The sequence below is a fragment of the Balaenoptera acutorostrata genome, chromosome 8 (genome assembly GCF_949987535.1).
Source record: "Balaenoptera acutorostrata chromosome 8, mBalAcu1.1, whole genome shotgun sequence".
NCBI classification, from domain to species: Eukaryota; Metazoa; Chordata; class Mammalia; order Artiodactyla; family Balaenopteridae; genus Balaenoptera; species Balaenoptera acutorostrata.
Genome location: NC_080071.1, coordinates 114,715,973 through 114,742,459, shown reverse-complemented (window position 1 = coordinate 114,742,459; position 26,487 = coordinate 114,715,973). Strand labels below are relative to the sequence as shown.

The 26,487-nt window shown below is 44.9% G+C and overlaps 1 pseudogene; it reads left to right on the top strand.

Annotated features, from left to right (window-relative positions):
- Positions 1 to 401: 401 nt before the first annotated feature.
- LOC102997373 (eukaryotic translation initiation factor 4B-like) lies at positions 402 to 2,103 on the top strand (annotated as a pseudogene).
- The last annotated feature ends 24,384 nt before the right edge of the window (positions 2,104 to 26,487 follow it).

Here is a 26,487-nt window from a genome sequence, read left to right as displayed (position 1 = left end):
GACAAAGATCTGTCCTGATAGAAAGGTTGGGAAGACCTTGCTGAGAATGGGCCTTAGACTAGACTTTGGAAATAGGCAAGAGGTGGTGGAGCCACCTGCCTCAACTTGACCATGTGGGCTTTGGCAGTGAGCACCAAAGCTGACAGCACCCTACTCAAAGGAGGGCACCCTGCTCATGTAATATGCTCCCTTGTATACTCAATATTGTATAGTCTCGTGGTGATGGTAGGAGGGCAGATGGGAGAAGGAAGCTCACCAAAGGCTGAAATTTAATGTTTCTCCAGCTAGGTAATAGAGCTTAGAACTAATTTAATTTGGTTTAGAGAAAGAATGAAGTGATATTTGATGTATCTTAGGGTTCTGGAATAAAAATCATACTGTGGCCTTTGCGTTCTCTCTCCCTCTCCCAACATGGCGGCCTCAGCAAAAATGAAGAAGAAGAAGGGGAAGACTATCTCCCTAACAGACCTCCTGGCTGAGGATGGAGGGACTGCTGGAGGAAACACCTATGCCCCCAAACCAGTCAGCTGGGCTGATGAAACAGATGACCTAGAAGGAGATGTTTCAACCACTTGGCATAGTAATGATGATGACCTCCAATTGACCGTTCCATCCTTCCCACTGCTCCACGGGCTGCTTGGGAATCCAATATCCACTGGAGCCATCTTCCCAAATCGCCACCCTACACTGCTTTCCTAGGGAACCTGCCCTGTGATGTGATAGAAGACTCCATTAAGGAATTCTATAGAATTCCTTCAGAGGTTTAAATATCAGTGCAGTGCGTTTATAACGTGAACCCAGCAATCCGGAGAGGTTGAAAGGTTTTGGTTACGCTGAGTCTGAGGACCTGGATTCCTTGCTCAACGCCCCGAGCCTCAACGAAGAGTCTCTAGGTAACAGGTGAATTCGAGTGGACGTTGCTGATCAAGCACAGGATAAAGACAGGATGATCGTTCTTTTGGCAGAGATAGAAATCGGGATTCTGACAAAACAGATACAGATTGGAGGGCCCGTCCTGCTACAGACAGCTTTGATGACTACCCACCTAGAAGAGCTGATGAGAGCTTTGGAGACAAGTAGCGAGATTGTTATGATTCCGACCCATATCGTGATGGGTATCGGGACAGTTATTGTGATGGCCCACGCCGGGACATGGATTGATACCGGGGCTGCGATCGCTATGATGACCGAGGCAGCAGAGACTATGATAGAGGCTAGGATTCCAGGACAGGCAGTGGCAGAAGAGCATTTGGTAGTGGGTACCGTAGGGATGACGACTACAGAGGAGGCGGGGACCCCATGAAGACAGATATGATGACAAGATGACCGGTCATGGAGCTCCAGAGATGATTACTCTTGGGATGGTTATAGGCATGATGATAGAGGTCCCCCGCAAGGACCCAAACTGGACCCAAAGCCTCGGAGTGCTCCTAAGGAAGATGGCAGAAGTAAGTCAGAGCAGGATGCACGAAGGAGAGAGAGTGAGAAGTCGCTAGAATATGAAACACCCAGTAAAGAGGAAGACTGCCAGTCTCCAGCTTCTAAGCCTCCCAAACCTGAACAGCCTCTAAAGGTAATGCCAGCCCCTCCACCAAAGGAGAATGCTTGTGTGAAACGAAGTTCTAACCCTCCTGCTCGATCTCAGAGTTCAGACACAGAGCAGCAGTCCCCTACAAGTGGTGGAGGGAAAGTAGTTCCAGCTCAACCACCTGAGGAAGGACCAGTAAGGAAGGCAGATGAAAATAAAGTAGATGGGGTGAGTGCCCCAAAAGGCCAAAGTGGAAATTCCAGCCATGGTCCAGGAGATGGAGGGAGCAAAGACCACTGCAAGGAGTCAGACAGGAAAGATGGCAAAAAGCATCAGGACTCCAGGTCTGCACCTGAGCCAAAGAAAGCTGAAGAAAATCCAGCCTCTAAATTCAGTTCTGCAAGCAAGTATGCTGCTCTTGCCGTTGATGGTGAAGATGAAAATGAGGGAGAAGATTACACCGAATAGACCTCTGCATTCTGTGCTTTCTCCTAGTCTCTCACCACCCTGGAACATTCAAGAGCAAATCAAATCTCTATCCAGACAAGACAAAATAAAACTCACCATCTCCTGGAAAAAAAAAATCATACTGTGCATGATTCCTACCCTCAGGGAGCTTACTGTCAGGAGGATGGGTGGATAAAAATGTGTTAATACTGTATTTGCCACAGTGCAATTAGTGCCATAGATAAGGCCTCTTACAGGGCATTCAGAAGAAGGAAAGACCACTTGGTAGAACCAAGAAAGGCTTAGAGTATGAAGTGATATTTGTAATAGCTCATTAAGTATAGAAGGGATTTCATAGAGAGGAGGGAAGGGCACTCCAGGTAGGGAAAAGAGTTTGAACAAAGGCTTATGAAACACGTCCCTTGTTCTAGGGATAGAGATGAATCTGGTACTTCTAGGGAAGATTGACAGAAAAACCTTGCCTTCTCCTGGCTCAGGGTCTGATCATTCCCTACAGGGACAAGTCCCCATTGAGAATCACTATATTTTCATTGTATTCCCCCAGATCAGGGATATTTTATTGAGATATACTTCATGTAGTTTATATTAAAAATTGATACAAATATTTATTATTTGAAATGCAGTGTAATATTGGACACGCTTTTTATAAAATACAAAGGACTTTTAAGGACCCTCCCTTTAGACTCTGATTCGCTGCCAATCTTCCTCCTCGTTTGAAAATCATCAGACTTTACTTGGGTTTAAGAAATATGTATGGGGAGCTATAAGAGTTAGTATTGGGAAGTTTGGGTCAGACTTAGCAGTTAATACTGAGTGGACACAGAAGAAAGAGATAAGATCAGAGGACTCTGGTCAGAGGAGGATGGACTTAATCAAGGAAGACATCTTTGGAAGGGTACCATGAGCCAGGCATTGATGTGCATAAAGGATGTGAAGGGATAGTAGGGTAAGGGGAATAAATGTCCACTTAGTTCTATGTTGCAGAATAAGCAGATAATGCATGAATAAATGAATGAATAAATGCAGGTGCTGTGAAATTATTCAAGTGAAAGATCCTATGGATAGAATGAGCCACCAAGAGACGGTTTCTCCAAAGATGAGTCGCAAAAATTTGGAACCCTGTAGGCTGATAGCAGATAAAGAAAAAAAGTTATTATTGCTACTGTCACATGAGAAGAAAAGGTGTCCTTGGGGCTAACTGAAATTGAATGCCACCACCAGACTGGTTACCTGGAGTCAGCAGGAGCGGTTGTTTGACTGAGGGGTACCCTGGGAATTTTATCTAATCTCGGTTAAAAATCAGAGAGCTCTTCCTTTCATGTGAAATAACCCCTGAAAATCTCCTGGGTTTTCAGCAGATTAACTGTGAGCAAAATTCAGGCAGAAAATAGAGGCGATGGGCAGGCTGTGGTATCAGCTGTAGAACCCAGGGTTCTAATTCAGCAGAAAATGATTTCAGGGTGAGAAGCCCACCTATTTGGATGCCCAGGACTGAAGCAGAGTAATTTTGGTGGCCTGGCTGCCCAGTGACAAGGGGCTGTTTTATCTGAGATGCAGGGCCTCCTGCCTAAAAGCCAACCACACGAAGGGCAGCTTGGGGGCTGGCCTTTATAGTGTGGATGCGGCCATGGAACGCTTTGTAGGTGGCTCTTGCACAAGAGTTCTACCGCCATGTTTTAAAGAGAAGGCAAAGCACAGTTATTTTCTAGAAGGTTCGAAACCTGGTCGGCTCCCCTTTCCCTGCCCAGGTTCTGAATGATTTGAGAACGAAGACAAAGGAGAGGCAGATAGAAGCCAGGATGGAGGGCACAGCTTTGGTCTGTTAATGCCTCCAGAACTAGGTATGCTCGTACCCTGCCACACACACATGCTGGAAAGACCATGCCCTGGAGCAGTTCCAGAAACCACTTGCTCCCCAAGGGCAGCTCATTCGCTGGAGGAGAGAAGGGGGGCTGAGACAAGCAGGCCCAGTGGTTCTCAAGCTTATCAGTCTGGTCCTTGATGGGATGAGGTACCAGCTGCATGAGGAAATAATACCCTCCTCTGAACCAAGTGGTTTTCCTGATTCATTTAGGAACTAACTCAGGACTCAGAGGGTAGCAGCTTCCTCTACCCCTCCCTTCCCCATCCCTTTTAGACCTACTGTGGGCTTTGAAATCAACTGGCTTCTCTAGGACTTTATAGTAAGAAAGGCGGCTTCAGTCCTAGTTTCCTTGAAAAGGCATCCAAAAGTGCTTCCGAGGTTGAGTCTGTTCAATTCAGTGAATTTCTCTCAGATCTACTAGAGGAATTATGGATTCTGGATACTGGGAGCTGACAATAAACCTGTACTCAGCACTGGCTACATAATCTGCAGAGCCTAGGCTGAAGGGAAAATGCAGGTCCTTGTTTCAAAAGTTATTAAGAATTGTGAGACAGTGACAGCATAGCATTGATCCGAGTTTGGGACCCTGTCTATACAAGGCCTGGTGCAACTGCAAAGCTCCCACACCGTGAAGCTAGCCCTCAGTGCTTACAGGTATTATATATGGTCTCTGGGCTATTTCCTTCCCTTCCTGCTCTCCAATCAGGAGCACCTCTGTCTGTCTCCCTTTTACACACACACACACACGCACAGACACACACACACACAGACACACACACACTTTAAATGTAATTTATGTATAACATGTATAAGAGAAATTGCACTTATCAGAAGTGTACAGCTTGGTTGATTTCCACAAAATAAACACATCCATCATTTAACAGAACGTTACCGGAATCTCAGAAAACTCTTTGTGTTCCTTTCTAACCATTACCTTGCTTCTTTTGTGATTGGCGTCTTTCATTCAACTGTCTTTGTGAGATTTATCTGTGTTGTTGTACATGGCTGAGTTCATTCATTTACCTTGCTATATTTTAAGTCATTGTATTTATTCATTGACGTTATTTATTCCTTCTATGGTTGACGAACAATTGGGTTGTTTCTAGTATTTGGCTATTACAATTAGTGCAGCTGTGCACATTTCAGTGCATCTCTCCTGGTGCATATGTGCACTTATTTTGTTGGAATTGCTGGCTCATGGATTAAGCTTATGCTAAACTGTAGTGGTTACTAGTATTTCCCCAAAGTGATTGACCAATTTACCCTCCTATTAGTAGTAAATGATGTTCCATTTGCTTAACACTGTTGCCAACGTTAGTTTGTCTTTTTTTAAAACGGTTTTTATTTTGGCCATTCTCGTTGGAAGGGTATAAAAAATTATTTATCCCTTGCCTAAGTTCAGAAAGGATGGAAAGATTCTCAGACTTGTGCATAAAACACCCCTCCTATCTCAGCTTCTCTCTGTCCAGTGGCTTCACTTTTTGCATCATTTTTTTTTCTCCACCTGGTGGCACAGAGAGTCACAGCAAATTCTATTGCTGTTAGAATTTGGAAAAGGAGAACCCTACAGACTAGAGGAGTCGAGGAAGACTTTGTGGAAGTGATGGGATTTGAGTTAGATTTCCAAGCACCTGGAAAAGGTGTGGAGGAGGAGAAGGGATTCTTAGGTGGATTAAAGTGGAGAGAGTGGTCACATCGAAGCTGTTCCGGCTGCAGTGGCAGGTTCGGCTCGGGAGCAATGGCTGGTGAGGGGCCAGAGTGTGCAGTGACTCCCTGAGGCTGAGAAGCTAGGCTGCCACCACTGGTTTGCTTGTGGCTGGTTTAGAAAAATTAATCTGGCCAAGGTCCATTCAAGGGAACCCAAGAGGAAAGGCTGGCAGCTGGCCAGGATAGGAGGAAAGGCTGATGGAGGGTCTGCATTAGGGTTCTCATTAGTGTCAGAAGACCCAAAAGGAGTTGGATGTATTTGGAAGGAAGAATGTACTGTCCTTCATATTCCTTGTTCCTGTGTCGTCGTCATAGGAACAAGGATCGTCATAGGATGCCTGATTAGCTGGCTCCTGGAGAGGCACCGTGCTGTCTCCTTGTTTGGGTCCTTCCCTCCTTGCCTCCAGTACAGAAGAACAAATATATAGATAGGCATATGAGGCACCTCTCAAGAAATCGTTGTCTAATTGACTAACAAAATTGTGGCAGTGCCTCTTGGGCCCAAATTTAGAAGAATGTTATAGGATTAAACTACTTGGGTGCATTTCAGCTGATGTCACGGTTTCTCATGATGGAAAGGAAGGTTTCTTTTATTTGTTTATTTATTATACTTCTGTAAGGATATGAAGATTATTTTGGTAGTTGGAACCCTCAAATACATATTGAATATATTTGCATGTTTGTACCTATGACATGATATAGGCTATTTTGTGTAGTTCTTTTTCTCTATGGTTGCAAGTGATGACTTCCTGCCAGGTCTGCTGGAAAAGGCGCAAGTTACCATTCAATTTCTCTCACATTTTAATACTTGCATATCATGCTTTTTGTGTATGAAGTTGACTGTCTCTCTATAGGGATATATGTAGTTCTTTTAAATATTTAAAACAATATTTCCCCTAAAGAATCCACACAAAAACTACTAGAACCGATAAACAAATTCAGCAAGGTAGCAAGGTACAAGATTAACATGCAGAAATCAGTTGCACTTCTTCACACTAACAATGAAATATCAGAAAGGGAATGTAAACAATCCCTTTTAAAATCGCATCAAAACAATAAAATACTTAGGAATAAAACAATATTTCATTCTGCCCCATCCTCAAATGCCTATTTTAGGATGCAGGAGATATGTACCTAATTCTCTCTTTTGTGTCCAAAAAGCATGAGCACATGTATAGAACCAGCTTTCAATGGTTTGTGCTGAAGGGAGGTGGTGGTGGAAGGTGAATGGCCAGGGGTCTCCAGTCTTTGCCAGGATGAGCCACTTCCTTTCTCAGCTGAAGTCAAATGGTTGTTATTGATGTATGTGTGTGTCTGTGCATGTGGGCCTCTTCAAAATAAGCTGAGGTGGGTGAGAGTTTGGGGAGTAGTGTTCCGAAAGAGGGCTCCAACTAGCCAATGAATAGGAAAGGTTGTAGATTTCTAGAGTGATGGTTTCCTGCCCTTTGCCCCACCATAAATGTCCATAAGCCTCCAGACAAGCCACCTACACTCACTGGGCCTCAGTCTCCAACCGTCTAGGCTGAAGTTAAGGCCGTTTGTCCTGTTTTTCTCTCAGCTGGATTGTGAACATCACATATACGTGAAAGGTCTGTATAACATAAAGAATTTTTGTTATTCGCCAAATAAACACTTCAGAAATCCTTCAGAGATGCCCCGTGAGACATTTAGACTTGGAGCATTTGACTTGGAAGAATTAGAAAAGCAGGAAAAGAGAATACTTATTACCAGTTCTTATTTAGGCAGAGTTTGCTTATCCTGTCTATCAAAAATAAGAGCCAACAGGCTGGAGTGGTTTTGATCGGATCTCAATATTTCTCCACATTTGAATGGACTCCAAGGGTCTATTCCAACATTTGGGCCAGAAGATCTGCATGTTCCGGAGGAGAGCAAGTTCGTCTATGTGTGCAATGACCCTGCTCTAGCTGCAGACAGGCGATGGTGTCGTGTCCCCGCCACACTAGCCATCTCCATCGAGCAAGTTGCCTCTTCCTGCTCTGAGCTGGGTGGGTGTCGAGCCCTGGAATTAAATCCTTTAAGAAACAAGCTTCTGCTTTTAGCAACTCAGGCCACTCAGGACATTTTAACTCTGAGAAGCTGGCCTTTGCTCAGGCACTGTTCATACTTTGGGAGAGAAGAATGATCACAGCTAATATTTCTTGAGAATTTATGCACCAGTCATCATTCTAAGCACAGTCCTTCTGTTGACTCATTTAATCCTCCTAACACTTGAGGTAAGTAATGTTACTATTCCGGTTTTACAGATGAGGAAATCGAGGTGTGGAGATGCTTAATAACTTAAATTCAACTCTGCAGAAAGTGACAACATGGGTGATATTCAAAAGACGTAACAACTAGGATGATCCAGACACTGGCCATTCAGAGGCAAGGCTGTGACCACTCAGAACAGATGCTACCTGTAAACAAAGCTGGTGTGGCTATACAGGTCCCCCTGGCTGAGTATCACCCCAAGTGGGGATTCAAACCCGGGCAGTCTGGCTGCAGGGTCCACATTCTCCCCACTCCTCTGCACTGTCTCTTTGCTTTCAGAGTGTCTGACACAGGGTAGATGCTCCATCAATAGTATGCAAAATTAAGGTGCTATGGTCTAATTGCTCCCTGCTGAGGGCTTCCTGTTTGCTCTGTCTCCTGCCCCTCCTCTTGGCACCTATGACAATGCCCAGAGCGTGGTCGTGCTCTTGTGGCACTATTCATAAGTGTTCTTCTAGTTTCTGCTCCATGGTACCCCTTCTTCCATCCTTTCAAGACCCAGGGCTCACTCACCTCCTTCCAGCCTCTCCCCCAAACAAACAACCCTTTACTCTACATGTCAATACTTCCAACAGTCCTGCTTTTGCTCTCTCTCACATTGTTCTACACCATGTGATGGCTTCCCTGAAGGCATTGAGAATCTGTGGTTCTCAAGAGGTGCCTTAGGCTGGTCCTGGAAAAAGTGGGGCAGGGAGAATAGGCACATACAAGGGTTTAATGACCAACCCCAGTAGGCCCCTCAAGTTCCCAAGTGTCTTTTAGGGAAAGAAATAGAATTTATAGACTGGAATTTCTCCACAGATTAAAAACTGACATAGAGTTTCTGATTCAGTAGGTCTGGAGGGGATCCTGAGAATTTGCATTTCTAACAACTTTCCAGGTGACGCTGCTGTTGTTTGTCTGGGTACCACACCTTGACACCATAGCACATTATTCCTCTGTCTTTAGAGCCAGCCCTCCTCTACCTGAGGGGAGACTATTACGGATTGATTTCACCTGGGAGCTTCTGGCTCAAGGCCCAGGGCCTGTTCTAGTCACTTCTCAGTGGTGTCGGCCACATCCTCTTTATGGGCACTTGTGTGAAGCTTTTATCCTGTACAAACTCTAAACAGCTGGTCTTGCTGGCCTGAAACCAAGGGCTGCTCAGAGTGTGATGTGGTATGGTGGTCGTCATGGACAGCCAGGAGCGCGTGTGATCAACGTCCGCTAGGAACCCATCAATCTCCACTTCCACAGGCCTTGTGTTTTCCCACTGGGATCCTGATGTCAAAATGCACAAGACAGGGCTTCCCTGCTGGCACAGTGGTTGAGAATCTGCCTGCCAATGCAGGGGACGTGGGTTCGAGCCCTGGTCTGGGAAGATCCCACATGCCGCGGAGCAACTGGGCCCGTGCACCACAACTACTGAGCCTGCGCGTCTGGAGCCTGTGCTCCGCAACTAGAGAGGTCGCGATAGTGAGAGGCCCGCGCACCGCGATGAAGAGTGGCCCCCGCTTGCCGCAACTAGAGAAAGCCCTCGCACAGAAACGAAGACCCAACACGGCAAAAATAAATAAATAAATAAAATGCAGGCTTAAAAAAAAAAAAAAAAAGAAATGATGTGCTGATTATATTAAAAAAAAAATTGCACAAGAGACTGCCTAGTGGAAAATATCCCTCTTACTGCTCCCCAACCCCCCTCCCAAGTTTTCCTCCTTAGAACAGTCAATCTTACCTCTTCTCTGGAATCTTCTCCATCCTCTCTAGATAGATTACAGCTTTCGCTTCTGGGCTTCCTGAGCACGTCTTTACCACCACACTTGTGGCATCGATTTAGACTGTCAACAGCTGGAGGGCATGTCTCTCTGCCTTGTTGATCCTTGTCAAAGTGCAGGACATACCGTAGGTACTCTCTGAATGTTTGATAAATGAAAACAAAGGCAACGGTTATGAAGACAACATAGCACAACAGGTGTAATGTAGTCTGGCCTTGGAGTCATCAGACTTGAGCGTAGTTCTCAGTTTTGCCATTTGTTAATTGTGCAACCTTGTATAGGAATTACTTAGCTCATTCTCAGTTTCTGATCTGCAAAATGGGTACAACAGCATCTTCGTCATAGGACTGTTGTGCTATTAAGATACTACATATAAAGCTCCTATCACTGGGCACAAAATAGGTTCTCAGACAATGATATTTATTAGCGGGAGAACCATGTGCTGAACAGATGAGGGGTGGGTGGGCACAGGAAGAGGAGTCCTGTGCCCTTAGCTTTCAGGGTTTTACCCAATATCATCTTTCAGCCTGATTTATTGAAGTGGGATAAAGCAAGAAGATCTAGAGGGTAGGTGTGTCCTATCTGAAAGGACAGAGCAAAGAACATGGAAAGAGATAAGACAGACCCAGCAGGCACTTCCCAACCTGTCTGGCCTTTGTTTCCATTTCTGTGTTTGTTTCTAGTGGTGTTCATTCTCTGTCTGCTCTCTTTCAGGGCACCCTTTCTGTCTGTATACATCAGTGGACCTAAGCCCGACAATAAAACCTGAATCAGCCTGTGCTGGGAATTGTGACACCAGGGATCTGTGTTTAATAGGTGTTTGGGAATGCCATCGCTTATTAGTGTACACGATATGTCAGGGCTATTAAAATACGCTCCTTGTTCAGTCCTTTAAGCTGCATGTGGCTCTTGTATTAGCTAACCTCCCTTTGGTGCTATAGAGAGATACACCATGTAATGCGGCAGACATCCTGAGTCCCGGTATCACACTAGTATCAGTCTGGATTTCCTCCCCTTCCAGGCATATGGACGACAGGCCCCCTGTAGTTGGGCAGCATCCTGAGCTTAGTCCTGGGTGACCTGTGAGTAGAGGCAGTGGAAAACCCTCACAGCTCTCTCTGTCTTCCCGAAGGCACGTGATCCTGCAGGAGGCTCTGTTTTAGGGGCAGAGCTGCAAGATCAAAACGACCTGGACCCTGAGCTGCACTGTGAGGCAAGCTGCCTTAAAGAGCCACTTGTATCACCCCAAATCCTTTGTTGCATGAAGCTACTGAAATTTGGAGGCTGTCTGTGACTGTCAGATATCCTGGCTCATTCTAATAAAAAAATCAATGAGAAAACATTACAAGTCTTGTCACACTTTTCCCACCATCAGTAGGTTTTCTGCCTGTGCTTTTCGTATAGTAGCCCAGGTACATCAGTCTATAATTTTCCTGATAATTGTGTTTCTGGCCTGGAGCCTTTCCTGTATTCTCCACTCCCCCACCTAATTTTGGAGGAATCATATTCACCAGAACTGTTCCAGATGAGAACTAGATGCCACCCTGGTTGGACCAAACCTATCCCTAACCTGCTGAAAAATATTTCTCTTTTGCTCATGGTGAAGAAAGTGTACGAGCTGCTTGGTAAACAGAGTCCGATCTCCGGATGGATCTTTTATTGATAAAGTCTAGAGACATACATGAACCAATAATTAACTACTTTGTCTATTTGTATTGTTTCTTGTTTGTGTGGCCCCAAATAAGAGGAAGTAGCATAGCGTAGCTATGTACACGACGGACCGTGAAACTGGGTTTCTAGAGGAGGCTTGACGGGGATGAGCAGTGTTGTTAAATGTAATCCTATGTCTAGGTCCCTGTTCACAGATCCCAAAGGCACTGTTCCTATTGTGTGTGATGGAAATGGGGTCTCTGTGCTCAAGAAACACAGTGTTGACTGCACAGCATGGCAGGGCCTGAATGTGTCCCATCTGCACCTCAGTCCCTCACTGTGAAATGGGGCTACTACATACTTCCCAGACCTTCTAGAAAAGACCCAATGCTTTGTACTTTACTGGATAGTTGTACTTTTTCTTTTTTACTGTGGGTAAACTTCTAAAAAATCCACAAACAATAAGGACTTCAAAAGAACCCAGGATCAGAAACATGGATGAAACCAAAATTCTGACTGATAAAGCATCCTATAAAACTCTCAGGGGTGTATCAGGATCTAGTAGGTTGGAGGACTAACCTTGTCTCCCTTCCTCCCTGGGACCACATCTGGCCTCCTGATTATTTTCTGTAAATAAAGTTTCATTAAAACACAGTCAAGCAGACTTCCCTGGTGGCGCAGTGAATTAAGAATCCACCTGCCAATGGAGGGGACACAGGTTCAAGCCCTGGTCCAGGAAGATCCCACATGCCGTGGAGCAACTAAGCCCGTGCGCCGCAACTACTGAGCCTGCGCTCTACAGCTCGCAAGCCACAACTGCTGAGCCCACGTGCCGCAACTACTGAAGGCCGTGCACCTAGAGTCCGTGCTCCGCAACAAGAGAAGCCACCGCAATGAGAAGCCTGCGCACCACAACGAAGAGTTGCCCCCTCTCACTGCAGTTAGAGAAAGCCCACACGCAGCAACGAATACCCAATGCAGCCAAAAATAAATAAAAATTTATTTTAAAAAAAGCATCTCCGTAAATTACTAAAAAAAAAAAAAAAGTCAAGCTCCTCCATCTTACACAATGTTCATGGCTGTTTTCACAGTACAATGGCAGAGGTGAATAGTTGTGACAGGAATTTATGGCCCACAAACCTTAACAGATGTAGGATTTGGTCCTTTACAGCCAAGACTGCAACAGTGGTTCTCAAACTTGAGCAAGCATCTTAGAATCACATGGTGGACTTATTAAAATCCAGATTCCTGGGCTTTACCTGTATTTCAGTAGGTCTGGGGTGGGGCCCATGAATCTGTATGTCTATCAGGTCCCGTCCAGGTGATGTTGATGTTGCTTGTCTGGGGACCACATTTTTCTGAACCACAAGACTCGGAATTATTGTTGTCAAGCTCTGCTGATGAGACAGATTCTAATGGAACAGAATGGGTATCAGCTGTGCCTAGGGCGCTTCTCCAGTTTCCAGAACAGAGTCGAGGAAAGGGGGACATGCCTGTTTCTCTAGGACTCTTCGGCTTGGTTAAACAAACAACAAAAAAGTGGACATTCCAGGGCTGTACAGAAGATAGTGTGCATGTATCTGGGGAACTCCGTGAATAAGGCTGGCTATTAAACAACCCCTCTACTTGTGGGTATGTGGGAATCCTCTAAATCTCTAGTGCCTGAGGTAAAATGCTCCTTAAGTACAGTTAGCAGGTACCGTTTTGTAGCTATATAATTACTGAATTCCAGATGAACATGTCGAAATTCATCCGGTATCACTTCTTTCTAATGGGTGTCAACTGCTGAGCTCTGGGAACTAGTCTTTGGGAAATGAGACCAAGCAATCATAATCAGGCTTTTTTTTTAATACTTACTCATCTTTGCCCCCACATCCCCTTTGGGACATTGATCAATTGGTGTAGGGATGGAGAGGAAGCCACTTGGTGTAAAAAAGAAAGATGGTAGGTGGCAAAGTCAGACCCGGAATAGGGAATGTGATGGAGGTTGCCCACAAGAGTTCTTGTTTTGAAAAATCAGCTGTAAAGGAAGAAGGCTGGAGTCTTCTTACCTGTGAGGATTCAGGAGTGAGATCCTGCTTTTATTGCTTGCTCCTGAAAATTCTCTCCACACAGCCACACAGCTAGGAAGATGTAGGGGAAAGGAGATGTTTCTGGTCCCTACCGTCCCGTAGAAATTGGACTTGGTTGTCTTTCAGACTGGGCTTGTGTTCTTTGGGAGGGAGCTCTCCAGAGACAGCGGAAGGAGGAAGGGTGGAATCTACAGAGAGCCGTCTCTGCCCTGCCCCCTCCCCACGCTGCTCTCCTCTTCATCTCTTCAATGTTCTGATGGCTCCGCAAGGAATCACTAGGGCAGCACCGCAGCAGCTGGTTTGCATTGGCCCAATCACGATGGTCATGCGTGAAGCTGACCAATTATCCAAGGACTGACGAATCAGGGATCAGGTTTTCAAAGTAAAACACCTGTGCACACTTTTTGCAGCCCAGCCAAGGGGCATTTCTTTTTTTTTTTTTTTTAACATCTTTATTGGAGTATAATTGCTTTACAATGGTGTGTTAGTTTCTGCTTTACAACAAAGTGAATCAGCTATACATATACATATATCCCCATATCCCCTCCCTCTTGCGTCTCCCTCCCACCGTCCCTATCCCACCCCTCTAGGTGGTCACAAAGCACCGAGCTGATCTCCCTGTGCTATGCGGCTGCTTCCCACTAGCTAGCTATTTTACATTTGGTAGTGTATATATGTCCATGCCACTCTCTCACTTCGTCCCAGCTTACCCTTCCCCCTCCCCGTGTCCTCAAGTCCATTCTCTATGTCTGCATCTTTATTCCTGTCCTGCCCCTAGGTTCTTTAGAACCACTTTTTTTTTAGATTCCATATATATGTGTTAGCGTACAGTATTTGTTTTTTTCTTTCTTACTTACTTCACTCTGTAGGACAGACTCTATACAGAGGCAAGGGGCACTTCTTGCTCTGGGGCTTGTCTCTTCCAGGAGGGCTGGGAAGACACCAGACCAACTAAGAAGGGCAACTTAGATGTCTGGATGTTACAGAGCCTCTCCTTCCTCCTTTGCCTCCCTGGAGGACTCCTTCTCACCCTGTAGATTCAGTGATAGGACCATCTTCAGTCCCGCAGAGGCAGGCCGGCTTTCCGCATGTGCTAACTAAGCTGTTTGCAAAGGCGCCCTCTTGCCTCCGTCAGGTATGTGGCCGGGGATGGGGTGAGGGGTTTGTGGGTAACGCATGCAGAGTGTTGGGGAGATTCACAGGTGAGGCATCCCCCGTGGCTCGTGAGGGGCCTCCCAGGGGAGCCTCTGATGTGGTCAGTAGGATCTGTGCCCCTTTGATGAGTTCTGTTCTGAGCTCTGTCTGCTGATGTCTTAGCTGCTCACCAGTCATGCAGTTCACGATTTGGCCTTCCGAACGGGGTGAGAAACAAATGCACCCCTTTGGCAGTGACCTGCTCCGCTGTAGAAGTCGGGAGCTCGCTTACACGCTCTCATTTTCCCCATGGGAGCAGTCATGGGCTGAGAAGGTCTCTCTTGACACTGAGCTGTGCCGTCTCGGGAGAAGGGGTGACACAGGTAAAGTGAAACAGTTCCTCTTATTCTCTTCAATGTGTCCGTCTTAGCTTTTGGGTTTTTGTTTGTTTTTGTTTTCGCTCCAACAGTGTGCTGGAACTTCTCTGCTGGAATCCCAGACTTCTGCAAAGCCCCTCTTGTCCGTAGGTGATTGTCAAAATTGGTGTTCGTTGAGGGGAAGATGGTAGAAAGCTTTTATTTCGCCATGTTGATGATCTCACTCTCCTCATTTAATCTTCATAACAACACTGTGGAGTAGGTATTATTATTATGCCCATTTTGTAGATGAGAAGACTGAGTCACAGGGAGGTTATATAATTGCTCATGACCACAGATCTCATAAGTGACAGAGCTGGTATTCATAACTAGGCAGTCTGGCTCCAGAATCTTAACTACTGTGCTATGCCACTCTCCCTTAAATTTACCATTTATGTTTTATTCATCTTTTACTTCTAGTTTCTAAGACCGGGCATAGAATAAGGCAAAATTTTAACAAATGTTTTTGAAAGAAAGAATATACTGCTTATTTGTTAAGAAGACAGAGGACTGAATAATTTTTTGGAGTCAGTACATATATATTCCATTTAATGGAATCTACGCAGTGCTAGTTTATTATGTTATTTGTCTCTGAACTTATTTTCCTAGCAAAAACATGTGTGTATGTGTGTGTGCGTGAAAAATCCTTTGTAGTTTACCGTTGCATATTTTCCCCAATGTGTCTTTGTATATTTTCACTTAAAAAAAAGTGAGAGTTCAGACATAGAGAACAGACTTGTGGTTGACAAGGGGGAGTACTTTGCTGTACAGCAGAAATTAACACAACATTGTAAATCAACTCTACTTCAACAAAATAAAACTTAAAAAACTGAGAATGGCAACTGTTCTGCACACTCTTAACTCATGAGCCCTCTACCCTCACTCTCTTTTTTTTTTTGGCCACTGTGTGGTTTGTGGGATCTCAGTTCCTTGATCAGGGATTGAACCCTGGCCATGGGAGTGAAAGCCTGGAATCCTAACCACTAGGCCACCAGGGAACTCCCATACCCTCAGTCTCTTGAGTTGAGTGTATTCCACAAAGAGGGCTGTTAATGCCTCTGTAGGCTCTCTTTCTGCTATTTATTTCGTGTTCCAGTAAATTATTTTAATCTACAATTACTGACCAAAGAAATGTATAAGTTAAGGGCCTGAGCCTGCATCAAAGAAATAGGTAGAGGATCAAGTTGGATTTTAAAAGACAGACAAAGTTGTTCTCTAGACCTAGCAATGTCATTCAGTAGCACAGCTCTAAAGCGTAATATTCTATAAGCAGTTCTTTACTTGGAGAAATTAGAGAGACTCTTCAATCACCCCTAAGCACCAAGAAAAGAACCACGAACAAAAATATCTGGAACCAGATCTAGTTGATGTGACAGATTCAAACACTGCAGAAACCTACAAGGGTAAAAGGTTTAAGGAGGGAGCCAGTATTGACTAGCAAGCTGTGTTTGGATTCCCCAGCACCCCAAGGATCCACAGGCCTGGTATCAACCCTCCCAGCTTGCCGTCATTGTGGATAAACCTTGCCTTTATTGGAAGTATGTGTTACTGAGCCATTTGACTCTTGAGAAACGAACAGTGCATTCATGTGTAAAGTCACCAAGGACAACTTCACACTCTTACTGGGGATCATGCTTTGACAGAGTCTAACTTGAGCCCCATGATTACCTATCACTAAACGATAGCCAACACCTTCTCCCCATGCGACTGCATTTGTCACACTGGGGCTGTGCAGTTCCCAGACACATACATAACTTTCCTTTTTTTTTTTTTTTTTCACACACACACACTGTATTTTATTTTTACAAGAGATAAATAGACTGACACCAAGCATTGTACATGGATGACCACAACAAAAGCAACAATGATTGCAATTACCAAACAAATACGTAACTTTCTGAATTTCATTTTATTTTATTAGTACACATTTTATAATACATAACATTTTTATTAATCTGCTTATTACTTGTACTATAGTTTAAAGAATCGAGTAAACCCATAATTCTTAGTAATATATCAAGAGTTAGGATTTCAGGAACACATCTCCATTGGGACTGTTATATAAGGCACTTTACTACAGATTTAGAGGTCAAGTTCTCAGAAGTATTCGCAGTACTAACTGCTATGTACCATGTTCTGTCCTAATCTTTTTACGTATTTTATCTCACTTAATTGTCAAGATTCAAACTTAGGAACTGCAAGGTTGAAATCGCAACCAGGTAATAAAATGTAGGTTTTAGCCAAACAACTCATGAACTCTCTGTGTGGGTTTAGAATTGGTAGGCAAAAACTGAGTGCCTCTTTAGTGCCAAACACTCTTAGTGACTACCTGCAATTGTACTGATTAAGAAAATGAGAAAAAAAAAATCTTTCCTTCCTCCATGACTGACTAGGCAGCTGCTAATGATGCCGAAATCTCGGCCTTTATGCACTGGTGCCGAAACAAATCTCAGAGACAGAGTTTTGGGTGAAGTAGAAAAGAACAGCTTTACTGCTTTGCCAGACAAAGGGGGACACAGTGGGCTCATGCCCCTCAAAGACTGTGTGTCCCAACCTGGGAGGATGTGGTGAGGAGTTTTACAGCAATATTCAAGGGTGGGGTTATTAATAGGTTAGGGTGTGTGCAGGGCCTGCACTCCTTTAATCTGGCCTTGGGTGGTCTCCTCCTAATGAGCTTCTCTGGTTCCTTTAATCTGGAATGAAGAATGCTAACATCTTCCATTTGTTGGGGGTCTTAGTTCTGTAAAAGAGCTCAAAGATATTGTTATGTGTATCCCTTGAGGCAGAATCAGGACCCCGTCCCAAGACTGCACTATAGTTTCTTAGCCGTTCCTCCCTTGGCTCTGCATCCCCTCCCTTCCCTGATTAGCAACTGTTTGAAGGGATTCCTGGACCAGGAGTCCCACAGGGTCCTGCTCAGTTTCAGTTATTCAATAATAATTGTCCTGTATCACTTAGGACTTACATTCAGCAGCAAATATCAGATGTTAAAAAGATAATGGCTTATTCCAATGAAGGGTTTTATTTTTCTCATATAAGGTGAAGTCTGGATATAGTCAGTCCAGGACCAGAAGGGCAACTCCATAATGTAATCAGAGACCCAGCAGATTCTACAACCTTTCTGCTCCGTCATCCTTAGTACATGCTTGTCTCATGGCCACAAGATGACTGCCATCCTCCAGCCATCTTATTTGCATTCCTGGCAGGAAGAAGACAATGGGCAAGGGGTGGAAGGAACATGCCAGTTGGTTGAGCTCTCCTTTAATGGAGCTTTCCCAGATTGCTCACCCATGAACTTCCTCTTGCTTCTCATTGGCCAGCTTTGTGTTTCATACTCACTCCTAAAGGCAAAGGTGGCTGAGAAAATTAGTTATGTTTTTGAAAGGGATATATAAACTTGCCATGCATCTTTGAGCTTTGGTTTACTGTTTCTGGCTTATATAGTCACTCTAGTAACTCTTGGAGTCGGGGCAGGGTGGGTGCAGGCACAAGTAGACTCATAGCTGCCTACATGGTATAGGTTAAGGAACACTGGGTAGGCTCAGAGGCCAAGTCATACAGTCAGATAGTGACAGAAGCTGGAACCAGCATCTTTGGGCCTCTCATGACCTTGCCACTCTTATCATACTTCATCTGAGAGCTCAAACTCCTGTAAACTGACAGCTCCCTGAGTATCTGAGTGGATGGCTCCAGGCAATAAAGGTTCTTTCTATACCGTATGACCTCCAAGTGGCCAGTAGGACATTTATATCCCTAGGGTATCAGTTAAGAATGGAAAATGTCCAGGTGGTGCTTTTTACTTCCCAGCCTCTGGGCAAATGCAAAATAGGATAGATCAATCTAGAGACAGTTGAACCATTATCTGTCTTTACTACAGTCATAGATTGGGGTTAGAATATGGGTGGAGAGAAAATCCTTTATACTGTAGAGATACAATTACAGGACAGAAAAAAGCAAGTGAAACACATGTGTAGTTAAAGAACTTAGTCGTTCCTGAGGTGGTACAAGCCTCATGGCAACCAGATTTTACACAGAATTTAATAAAATCATGAATGACAGAGTCATATAATTGATTTTATCCCATCTCTGGGGTCAATTCCATCCAGGAGATCTATACTCATTAACACGTTTAATCCAGGTAACAACCCTCCAAGGCAGCTGGTCATTGCCCTTGCACAACGGAGGACAATAGGTTTAGCACCTGGCCCTGGGACACCAGGGTGGCTGGGCTGAGTTCAGCTGCTTCTCATCTTGTGTGCTTCTCACCACACTATGCAAACCCTACAAGGCACTGCTAACCTTTTCCATGCAAAGAGGAATAGGTTTCTTTGTTCAAGTATCACAAATGTTTATTGATGGATACACATCTATAAAATAATGGGTATGACTTGATACATTAAGCAGACTTAATTTCAATATTATAACAAGAGGAACGAATTCAATTTCTCACCAATTGTTTCATATCTACAAAAACCACGCTAAGGGCATTAACTATCTCTCAGAACTCATCAGTTTTATACAAGTAAACCATGTTTCTTCTAAAAAGACTTGTGTACTTGACCAGCCTCAAGGATATTAAAAATTAGGAGGCTGGGATTAACACATACCTACTACTATGTATAAAATAGATAACAAACAAGGACCTACTGTATAGCACAGGGAACTATACTCAATATTTTTAATAACCTATAGGAGAAAAAAAAATATACGTATTACTGAATCACTGTGCTTTATACCTGAAACTAACATGACATTGTAAATCAACTATACTTCAATTAAAAAAAAATCTAGCACCACACACAAAAAAATCTAGCACATAAAGCTCATTCCTAGAGGTAGAAATACAGGCACTATAATATTACAGCAACAATCATCAAATGACCTGAAATATTCTCTTCTTCACTGGGATTCGTGTGGGAAATCTGCCCTTTCTCCATGTTTGCAGTTTTCCAGGAGATGGCTCCAGATAGCTTAGAATCAGTTGCAGAGAGAGCTAAACTGGATTAAAGTGAACCCGACAAACAGCTCAGGTGCCTGTCAAAGGGGAAGAATCTCAGGACAGACCTAGCACCGCCGGGATTTAAGTATTCTCCGTCTATTCAGGGACCTCTGGCCTGGTTCTGAGGTGTCCGAGACGTGCATCCCTCTGAGAATCGATCTCGTTACGTGAGAAGTGTTTGGGAAGGGGGCAGGCCGTTTAAAGGTGAGGCTGGATTCTGAAAATGGAGAGGTTGGCTTCTGGATAGTCAGAAAGAAACAAAACAACCAACTTCATTCTGTGAGGAGGTGGACCCCTCAGTGAACTCTCCCGGGGGATCTCATCATGTGTGACCTAAATATTTAGTCTATCCAAAGAGGAATGGGAGGTCCATGAGCTACAAAAGCCACAGGACAGGAAACAAGTATCACCTCCCAGGGGTTTCTTCTTGAGGCAAAACTGGAGGAAAAAAGAGAAAAAAAAACAAAACTAAAACCCAACTCCAAACATTTTTTGGGGGGGGTCAAATTACATTGTTTGCCCACCAAAATGGCTATCTGCAAAACTACAGGTGACCCCTCACCATTTGCTCTCCCTGCCATTAAGTTGAGAGCAGCCAGCCACAAGCAGCACAAGGCAGGGCCTGTGTCAGCCCTGAAGCTGAGCTGTTAGGTGATGTCAGTCAGCTGCCCTTATTTCTGGAGCCCTTTCAGGTTCAATTTCCACATCCACAAATCAATTTTACCTGCAGCCTTGAGTCTCTGGGGATTTGCCCGGGGGGGGGGGGCCCAAAGTGAACGCCCCCTCCTTCCAATGTTTTTATTTCTCCCTATTAAATGCATTTTGAATCTGGCATGGGTACAAGAATTTTTTTTTTAGAGGATGTGTTTATATATATTATCAAAATGATAGCACCTTGAAGCCACGTGGAAACTTAGAGATCTTGAAAGCGGTCCAGTTCAGAAACAAACAGAGCACTTTTAAAGTGTCTCCCTTTACACCGTTTGCCTTAGTGAGCCCGCACGTGGACCCATGCGCTGGAAGCGCAGAGTTGTACGTTCCCTGTGCCCTCGCTACTCAAAGTGTGGTCCACAAACCAGCAGCATTGACATCACCAGGGAGCTTGTTAGACATGCACCATTTTGGAACCAAGGACTATTGCATCAGAATCTGCATTTTAACAAGAACCCCAGGGGATGTGTATGTGCTTTAAAGTCTGAGAAATGTAGCCCTATGAGACTCTTTTTAAAGCTGACTCTCAGAGTCTAATAGGGTGGGGAGGACCCCAGAGCTGGGCTCTGCCTCCCGGGGTGGATATCCTGTATTATTATTAATCATCCGGGACTGTGTTTTCTCTCTCGTTGTCCCGTTTGAGGAGAAGAGAGGCTGATTGATGGGTATCAGCACGTTGCACTAGATAATAATAGGCAAGGGCTGCATATCTGTGCCATTTAAGGCACGGGGTATGCATAAGTGACATATGGACAAAGATAACTCTTCTGATGGGCAAGTAATGGGCACTGAGTGTTCTGGAGAGAGAGGTGGCAGGAAGGGGCAAGAAAACAGTGGGAATCTCAGCACAGACATGTTCAGGCAGGCTGCCAAAGACCACCTGGAATCATAAGGCACCTCCTTAGATGACAGTGGGGAGGGCAGTCTGACCTGGAAACTCCCAGCCTTTTGGGGCAAAACCCAGGAAGATCAAGAGATTTTCCACGGCCAAGGGGCTCCTAGTGTTGCCTCAGACTGTGCCCAGGCACTGTCCCCAGCAGCTCTCTGTGCTGAGGGCGACAATCTGGTGGTCTGTTAGGTGGCAGATGGAGACACCGTCCACCTGAGGAGACACAGAGTGCAGCCCTCACAGTTACGAGATTTTTGTGCTTACTAAATAAGAACATTAGCGGGCCCAAAGGGGCCATTCCCGTTCTTTTCCTGACCATCACAACTGCCTATCATGTAGCAGAGGCAGATCAATAGCGGTGACTATGCAAGTATTACAAGTGCTTTTAAAGTAGGATCCAGCTTTTGCCAGGGATGAAGACAAACGTCTTCTATGAAATTCTCGGACCAGTGGATATAATCCAATCTGATTTTTCTTTTAAAGTAAAAGCAATATTCACTGCCACTGTTAAGGAAATAATTGAAGTGAGGGAGCAGGTGTTACCCACCAGAAAGGCGGGTTCACCTAGATTGTGAGGGAGAGGAGTGCCGGCGCGTGGTCCTGGGTGGAAGCAATGACCCGCTCCTTTTTCATATGTGCACAGGGCATTAGAAGTCAGACTGCCCATTCAGAGCAGGCTTCATTTCCTGACCTACCTCTGAGTCTCCAAGGCCACCCAAGCACTTGGAATTTCATCTTGGCACAAGAGGAGGAAAGAATCTCTCTCTCTCTCTCTCACTGGCTTCCTTTCCCTCCTGGGGCCCTCAGTTACTCATCAGGCTTCAGTTTCTATGTGCAGAACATTACCCAGAGAGAAATACAGACCTGAGGGCAAATGGCAGCATGTCCCATGCGGGGCCTCTGTCTGGCATGCAGGGCCTTGAAATTTGGTCAGATTCCCAAATCTAGAGGTTAAGGTTCCTGACACAGTCTGAGTCTCCTCTGTGGGCCTCTGAGTTTCCCAGGTATAATCTGATACTTCAGAAGACAGCCAGCCATCAATTCTGGTTTCCTCTCCCCTTGAGTGTTGGTCCCTGTAGGACGGGGACCTGGCAATGACTCTGACCCTGCAGCCTGGTTGGTTGGTTTACCTAGTTCTCTGGATGTAGGTGGGAGAATCTGAACTATTGATGGCTAGGGCCTGGCCAACTGTGTTAAGAATGTCTTTTTATTATGATGTTTTGACATCTGGGAGCTTGAGGACTCTGGAGAGACTGCCTTCCCAGGATTAACGAATCCCTAGAGACACTAAGGCACCTGCCTAGAAGTTCACCTTTCATATGCAAACCAATCAGTCCAGAACCCACACCCCACCACCCCCTCCATCAGGCTTTTATGCTCTGGCCACTATCCTCTGGCCCTAATCACATACCAGCCAAGGACTAGGCAACTAGGGACAGCCTCTATGTCCCGCAGCCTGCCCAAAGCATTCAAGCCAGCCAATCCTTGGATGTTTACCTGATTTACCAGTTCCTTCCCATGGAAACCACAATGAAGGCTCTTGCCCACATCTTCTCTCCACTCTCTCTGCCTCGTGACTGGCCCTGGTGCTTCCCTGAATGGGCCAGCCTGGCATGCTCTATGTCTTGTTTCTAGGGAACTATGAGTATAAAAGCTTCTTTCTCCATGACAGCCGTTTGTCTGCATGTCTCACCATACCTGATTAAAACAGATCTGGGGTACATTTTCAAACGCCATCCCTCCTACCCCTAGACTGGGATTGGATCATGCTCCTTGAGCCCATATTCCACGGGGCTTCCCGTCCTGGGTGGGTCTACCTCCTGCCTTCCTGCCTTCCAGCATGAAATTATTTCCTTCCACACACATTTTGTATTTTTTTATCATCACTTTATTCGATATCCTAGGGCCAGCAACATCTGGAATTTAGGAATATGACTATATTGCACTGTACCTGACCCCCTGAGATGAATTTTCCTGAACTGGTGCTGTTGTTTCTGTGGGATGGATTCCAGGAGTAAAACTGCTGGGCTGGGGGATGTGTTAATGCAGTTAATTTTGATAGATGTTTCCAGATAGCTTTACAAAAAAGCCATCATAATTCACATTTCCATCAGCTAGAGATGAAATGAACCCTTTCCCTGAAAGCTCCTGAAGATCTTGGCGTACCTGGAATCTAGCCCCCAAGCATCCCAGGTGGCGAATACTCTCTGGGGCTCCCAAGGGGGTGGCGTAGGGCTGCGGGCGGCTCACGGAGGTTGGAGTCACCTACGAACCCAGGCTGACTGGTGAAGGCAGGGAGTGGCTCCCACTGGCCTGCCCATCGTGGGTGCTGCTTCTCTGACCTGAGATCATGCAGGCGACATTGTTTACGGTCCATCCCCTTCCCTCTCAGCTGGGACGCCCTGGCTCAGATCACTCTGCGGGAGGGGCAGTTATTGCTTTAGAATCAATTTAGGGGAGTGACAGGGGAGAAGCTTCCTCTCAAATAATTCCTGCCAAATTTGCTTTTATAATTAGTTGAATATCAAGGATTTTTATGGTTCCTGGGTTGAATTTTTTATCTTTCTCAAACCATTTTGACTTCCAGGTCATGACTGGACTTGGTGGCAATTAGTTGCCATGGGTGGTGGGATTTCCTGGTGAGACTCAGGACACAAGGCTTGCTGCTTACCCCTCAAGATCACGCCAGTGACCCCCTCTTTCTATGCTCTAGGACTCCCTTTTAAAAATGTATTTTGCTATTTTAGAAAATTGCACAATTATTATTTTATAGGTGAAAATACAGCTAATCAGGAGAGAATCATTTATTTAAAATCTCACTAATCAGAAATAACTGTTACTAACATTTTGGGTGGATTGCTTCTGGACTTTTTTCAGGAAAAAAATTATTTGGGGGCCATACCTGCATATTTCAACCTAAGAAAATCATGTGTGTCATTCTTTGTCAGTATATTGGTTTATGGCAGCACTTTCCATGGGTGCATAACTATTGTGTCATGCCTTACATTGTTTAAGCAATTTCCTATCGTTGGTTGATTTTCCCAGATTTTTGCTATTGTAATAACTTCTATAATAAACATATGTCTGTATAATTGTCCAATTATATTCTTAGGCAAAATGCCTAGAAATGAGATTACAGAATTAAAGCACAGTTACTTTTTAAGAACTTTTGAGTTGAATTGTACTCCAGAAAGTGTATACCAATTTACTTACTACCGAGAGGTATTTGAGTAACTATTTTCCCAAACTCACCCCAAGAGCTGAGAATTATTTTCTTTATCTTGGCCAATTTGATAGGTACATTTAACAAATATACCATAGGGGTAATAACCCCCTATTCTCAGTTTCAATAAAGTCCAATCCTTTACCACCTCACCATCTAACATGAAGGGCTAAGAACCTGGGGTCTGCAGTCAGAAAGACCATGTTTATAGGATCCTGGGCAAGTCACTTGATCTCCATAAATCTCAGTTTCCTCAACTCTAAAATGGCACAATAAAAAAAAATTTGTATCACTGGTTTGTTGAGGGTTTAAATAAAGGAATGTAGAAAAAGTATTTATTTAGCATATGCTTGGTACAACGTGTAATTTCAATAAATATCTTTTTAGAGAACCCTCAAAATGTCACCTGGTTGGTCTCCTACCTTAAGCAAACCCTTACTCAAGACATAGAGACCCTTCTTAAAAGAGCAAGACCTCAAGAAGAGATATGGGCATGCACTTGGACGTTGCTTGTCAGCGAGAAGCTCTGTGCACAACCTAAGTTCTGTTTAGAATAATGAAGGAGCAGGTATGTGCACACCCTATCTGAGCTCTCTCTCTCATCTTACACATATACACGCACACGCACATGTACATATATGTAAGATTTCAATTTGGTCAATACTTAATGAGGACAAACAACATGTAAGATTTAGTTTCTGGGGAAATTTGGACAGATCACTTTACCTCTTTGTGCCTCAGTTTCCTCATTTGTAAATTGGGGCTAATAATAGTACCTACTAATAGAGTTATTGCGAGGATTAAATAGGTTAATGTTTGGTACTTAGACCAGAGCCTGGCACGTGGTAAGGGCAGTGTAAGTTGTTTCCTAACTAAATAGGTGAATGCTGACCCAGTATGCTGGTGTACCGGCTACGTTCTCACTGAAGGGTTGGCTTCTGATTCTGAGGGGGGATAGGAGTGTAATAGCCATGCAGGAGGTAAGATTAGGGGAGAGGGCCCACCGTCGGGGTCTCTGTACAGCGCAAGTGGAGGGTACTGGAGGGGAGCCCTGGCTTCCCCAGCTGCACACATAGAGGAGGAGTGGGTGAGGATACATGTCCATGTGCTGTCTTTCAATGAAAGAAGAAGGGCAGGAAAGAGGGAGTTTTAATAAAGCTTTTGGAAGGGAGTTCCGCCAGTCTGACGAGGGTCAGATGACTTGATCAAACCTCAACCTCGTCTTATCTCCCTGTCACTTCGACTCCAGAGATGATTCTTCCAGAGAAACTTGAAACCAGAAGTCCAGGTGAGATCGGAGCATCACAGGTTGGCCTCCTGACTTACCACATGAGACTGATCGGAGAGCCGTGGGGACTTGGCAGCTGTCGTCACCCTCCTCATCTAAGGGCACCTGGGTGTCCTTGGGCCCAGGTCAGGCCTCAAGCGAAGGAGTTGTTGGGTCCCTGGAGAACTTTAAGCAGGAATGTCCCTGTCACTAATGTCAGCCTCAGGCTGGCCATTTGGATCAGACCCAAAGATGGTGAGCACAGAAGGACCCCAGTGAGGGCTGTGGCTTTCTCCTGCGAGGCCTCCTGTCACCCTGGCCCACCTAGGGTGGGGGACAGGCTGAGGGGGTGTGTGGTGTGCTTGGGGGTTGGAGGATACTGCAACCTGCCTTCCTCAGGCAGTGCTGGCCCCCAGAGGAACTCTGTGTGTCTGACGGAATGTATTTTAAAAATTCAAATCAGGCTGCCCTGGGGGTAATTGGTGGGAGTTGCCCGCACTATCTCAGCCATTGCCTGTCGTCTGATCCCTTGCC